Source organism: Onthophagus taurus, chromosome 3, assembly GCF_036711975.1.
Source record: "Onthophagus taurus isolate NC chromosome 3, IU_Otau_3.0, whole genome shotgun sequence".
Taxonomy (NCBI): Eukaryota; Metazoa; Arthropoda; class Insecta; order Coleoptera; family Scarabaeidae; genus Onthophagus; species Onthophagus taurus.
In genome coordinates this window covers 14,470,125-14,476,124 of record NC_091968.1, presented here as the reverse complement: position 1 = coordinate 14,476,124, position 6,000 = coordinate 14,470,125, and positions in this window count along the sequence as shown.

Here is a 6,000-nt window from a genome sequence, read left to right as displayed (position 1 = left end):
GAATCGGCTTTTATCTACTCTGAGCCATGTTTGAACTTTCTATCACTTTTGGTTCCGATAATTCTGCTGACCATATTTGTGATATTTAGGAGCCAAATGACATGTTGAACCATGTTGGAGATAAAAAACAAAATGTGCCCAAAACGTGATATTATGATGTTATACGCCGTTCTGAGCCATGTTTGAACTTTCTATCACTTTTGGTTCCGATAATTCTGCTGACCATATTTGTGTTATTCAGGCGCCAAATGACATGTTGGAGCAAGTTGGAGATAAAAAACAAAATGTGCCCAAAACGTGATATTATGACGTTATACGCCGTTCTGAGCCATGTTTGAACTTTCTATCACTTTTGGTTCCGATAATTCTGCTGACCATATTTGTGTTATTCAGGCGCCAAATGACATCTTGGAGCATGTTGGAGATAAAAAACAAAATGTGCCCAAAACGTGATATTATGACGTTATACGCCGTTCTGAGCCATATTTGAACTTTCTATCACTTTTGGTTCCGGTAATTCTGTCGACCATATATGTGATATTCAGATGCCAAATGTCACATTGGAGCGTGTTGGAGATAAAAAACAAAATGTGCCCAAAACGTGATATTATGACGTTATACGCCGTTCTGAGCCATGTTTGAACTTTCTATCACTTTTGGTTCCGGTAATTCTGTCGACCATATTTCTGTTATTCGGGCGCCAAATGAGATATTGGAGCATGTTGGAGATAAAAAACAAAATGTGCTCAAAACGTTATATTATGACGTTATACGCCGTTCTGAGACATGTTTGAACTTTCTATCACTTTTGGTTCCGATAATTCTGTTGACCATATTTGTGATTTTCAGGCGCCAAATGACATCTTGGAGCATGTTGGAGATAAAAAACAAAATGTGCCCAAAACGTGATATTATGACGTTATACGCCGTTCTGAGACAGGTTTGAACTTTCTATCACTTTTGGTTCCGATAATTCTGCTGACCATATTTGTGTTATTCAGGCGCCAAATGAGATATTGGAGCATGTTGGAGATAAAAAACAAAATGTGCTCAAAACGTTATATTATGACGTTATACGCCGTTCTGAGACATGTTTGAACTTTCTATCACTTTTGGTTCCGGTAATTCAGTCGACCATATATGTGATATTCAGATGCCAAATGTCACATTGGAGCATGTTGGAGATAAAAAACAAAATGTGCCCAAAACGTTATATTATGACGTTATACGCCGTTCTGAGACAGGTTTGAACTTTCTATCACTTTTGGTTCCGATAATTCTGCTGACCATATTTGTGTTATTCAGGCGCCAAATGACATGTTGAACCATGTTGGAGATAAAAAATAAAATGTGCCCAAAACGTGATATTATGACGTTATACGCCGTTCTGAGCCATGTTTGAACTTTCTATCACTTTTGGTTCCGATAATTCTGCTGACCATATTTGTGACATTTAGGAGCCAAATGACATGTTGAACCATATTGGAGATAAAAAACAAAACGTGATATTATGACGTTATACGCCGTTCTGAGCCATGTTTGAACTTTCTATCACTTTTGGTTCCGATAATTCTGCTGACCATATTTGTGATATTTACGAGCCAAATGACATGTTGAACCATGTTGGAGATAAAAAACAAAATGTGCCCAAAACGTGACATTATGACGTTATACGCCGTTCTGAGACATGTTTGAACTTTCTATCACTTTTGGTTCCGATAATTCTGTTGACCATATTTGTGATATTCAGATGCCAAATGTCACATTGGAGCATGTTGGAGATAAAAAACAAAATGTGCCCAACACGTGATATTATGACGTTATACGCCGTTCTGAGCCATGTTTGAACTTTCTATCACTTTTGGTTCCGATAATTCTGTTCACCATATTTGTGATATTCAGATGCCAAATGTCACATTGGAGCATGTTGGAGATAAAAAACAAAATGTGCCCAAAACGTTATATTATGACGTTATACGCCGTTCTGAGACATGTTTGAACTTTCTATCACTTTTGGTTCCGATAATTCTGTTCACCATATTTGTGATATTCAGGGGCCAAATGACATATTGGAGCATGTTGGAGATAAAAAACAAAATGTGCCCAAAACGTGATATTATGACGTTATACGCCGTTCTGAGACATGTTTGAACTTTCTATCACTTTTGGTTCCGGTAATTCAGTCGACCATATATGTGATATTCAGATGCCAAATGTCACATTGGAGCATATTGGAGATAAAAAACAAAATGTGCCCAAAACGTGATATTATGACGTTATACGCCGTTCTGAGCCATGTTTGAACTTTCTATCACTTTTGGTTCCGATAATTCTGCTGACCATATTTGTGTTATTCAGGCGCCAAATGACATGTTGGAGCAAGTTTTAGATAAAAAACAAAATGTGCCCAACACGTGATATTATGACGTTATACGCCGTTCTGAGCCATGTTTGAACTTTCTATCACTTTTGGTTCCGATAATTCTGCTGACCATATTTGTGTTATTCAGGCGCCAAATGACATGTTTAACCATGTTGGAGATAAATAATAAAATGTGCCCAAAACGTGATATTATGACGTTATACGCCGTTCTGAGCCATGTTTGAACTTTCTATCACTTTTGGTTCCGATAATTCTGCTGACCATATTTGTGATATTTAGGAGCCAAATGACATGTTGAACCATGTTGGAGATAAAAAACAAAACGTGATATTATGACGTTATACGCCGTTCTGAGCCATGTTTGAACTTTCTATCACTTTTGGTTCCGATAATTCTGCTGACCATATTTGTGATATTTAGGAGCCAAATGACATGTTGAACCATGTTGGAGATAAAAAACAAAATGTGCCCAAAACGTGATATTATGACGTTATACGCCGTTCTGAGCCATGTTTGAACTTTCTATCACTTTTGGTTCCGATAATTCTGCTGACCATATTTGTGTTATTCAGGCGCCAAATGACATGTTGGAACAAGTTGGAGATAAAAAACAAAATGTGCCCAAAACGTGATATTATGACGTTATACGCCGTTCTGAGCCATGTTTGAACTTTCTATCACTTTTGGTTCCGATAATTCTGCTGACCATATTTGTGTTATTCAGGCGCCAAATGACATCTTGGAGCATGTTGGAGATAAAAAACAAAATGTGCCCAAAACGTGATATTATGACGTTATACGCCGTTCTGAGCCATATTTGAACTTTCTATCACTTTTGGTTCCGGTAATTCTGTCGACCATATATGTGATATTCAGATGCCAAATGTCACATTGGAGCGTGTTGGAGATAAAAAACAAAATGTGCCCAAAACGTGATATTATGACGTTATACGCCGTTCTGAGCCATGTTTGAACTTTCTATCACTTTTGGTTCCGGTAATTCTGTCGACCATATTTCTGTTATTCGGGCGCCAAATGAGATATTGGAGCATGTTGGAGATAAAAAACAAAATGTGCTCAAAACGTTATATTATGACGTTATACGCCGTTCTGAGACATGTTTGAACTTTCTATCACTTTTGGTTCCGATAATTCTGTTGACCATATTTGTGATTTTCAGGCGCCAAATGACATCTTGGAGCATGTTGGAGATAAAAAACAAAATGTGCCCAAAACGTGATATTATGACGTTATACGCCGTTCTGAGACAGGTTTGAACTTTCTATCACTTTTGGTTCCGATAATTCTGCTGACCATATTTGTGTTATTCAGGCGCCAAATGAGATATTGGAGCATGTTGGAGATAAAAAACAAAATGTGCTCAAAACGTTATATTATGACGTTATACGCCGTTCTGAGACATGTTTGAACTTTCTATCACTTTTGGTTCCGGTAATTCAGTCGACCATATATGTGATATTCAGATGCCAAATGTCACATTGGAGCATGTTGGAGATAAAAAACAAAATGTGCCCAAAACGTTATATTATGACGTTATACGCCGTTCTGAGACAGGTTTGAACTTTCTATCACTTTTGGTTCCGATAATTCTGCTGACCATATTTGTGTTATTCAGGCGCCAAATGACATGTTGAACCATGTTGGAGATAAAAAATAAAATGTGCCCAAAACGTGATATTATGACGTTATACGCCGTTCTGAGCCATGTTTGAACTTTCTATCACTTTTGGTTCCGATAATTCTGCTGACCATATTTGTGACATTTAGGAGCCAAATGACATGTTGAACCATATTGGAGATAAAAAACAAAACGTGATATTATGACGTTATACGCCGTTCTGAGCCATGTTTGAACTTTCTATCACTTTTGGTTCCGATAATTCTGCTGACCATATTTGTGATATTTACGAGCCAAATGACATGTTGAACCATGTTGGAGATAAAAAACAAAATGTGCCCAAAACGTGACATTATGACGTTATACGCCGTTCTGAGACATGTTTGAACTTTCTATCACTTTTGGTTCCGATAATTCTGTTGACCATATTTGTGATATTCAGATGCCAAATGTCACATTGGAGCATGTTGGAGATAAAAAACAAAATGTGCCCAACACGTGATATTATGACGTTATACGCCGTTCTGAGCCATGTTTGAACTTTCTATCACTTTTGGTTCCGATAATTCTGTTCACCATATTTGTGATATTCAGATGCCAAATGTCACATTGGAGCATGTTGGAGATAAAAAACAAAATGTGCCCAAAACGTTATATTATGACGTTATACGCCGTTCTGAGACATGTTTGAACTTTCTATCACTTTTGGTTCCGATAATTCTGTTCACCATATTTGTGATATTCAGGGGCCAAATGACATATTGGAGCATGTTGGAGATAAAAAACAAAATGTGCCCAAAACGTGATATTATGACGTTATACGCCGTTCTGAGACATGTTTGAACTTTCTATCACTTTTGGTTCCGGTAATTCAGTCGACCATATATGTGATATTCAGATGCCAAATGTCACATTGGAGCATATTGGAGATAAAAAACAAAATGTGCCCAAAACGTGATATTATGACGTTATACGCCGTTCTGAGCCATGTTTGAACTTTCTATCACTTTTGGTTCCGATAATTCTGCTGACCATATTTGTGTTATTCAGGCGCCAAATGACATGTTGGAGCAAGTTTTAGATAAAAAACAAAATGTGCCCAACACGTGATATTATGACGTTATACGCCGTTCTGAGCCATGTTTGAACTTTCTATCACTTTTGGTTCCGATAATTCTGCTGACCATATTTGTGTTATTCAGGCGCCAAATGACATGTTTAACCATGTTGGAGATAAATAATAAAATGTGCCCAAAACGTGATATTATGACGTTATACGCCGTTCTGAGCCATGTTTGAACTTTCTATCACTTTTGGTTCCGATAATTCTGCTGACCATATTTGTGATATTTAGGAGCCAAATGACATGTTGAACCATGTTGGAGATAAAAAACAAAACGTGATATTATGACGTTATACGCCGTTCTGAGCCATGTTTGAACTTTCTATCACTTTTGGTTCCGATAATTCTGCTGACCATATTTGTGATATTTAGGAGCCAAATGACATGTTGAACCATGTTGGAGATAAAAAACAAAATGTGCCCAAAACGTGATATTATGACGTTATACGCCGTTCTGAGACATGTTTGAACTTTCTATCACTTTTGGTTCCGGTAATTCTGTCGACCATATATGTGATATTCAGATGCCAAATGTCACATTGGAGCATGTTGGAGATAAAAAACAAAATGTGCCCAAAACGTGATATTATGACGTTATACGCCGTTCTGAGCCATGTTTGAACTTTCTATCACTTTTGGTTCCGGTAATTCTGTCGACCATATATGTGATATTCAGATGCCAAATGTCACATTGTTGGAGATAAAAAACAAAATGTGCCCAAAACGTCTTATTATGACGTTATACGCCATTCTGAGCCATGTTTGAACTTTCTATCACTTTTGGTTCCGGTAATTCTGTCGACCATATATGTGATATTGAGATGCCAAATGTCACATTGGAGCATGTTGGAGATA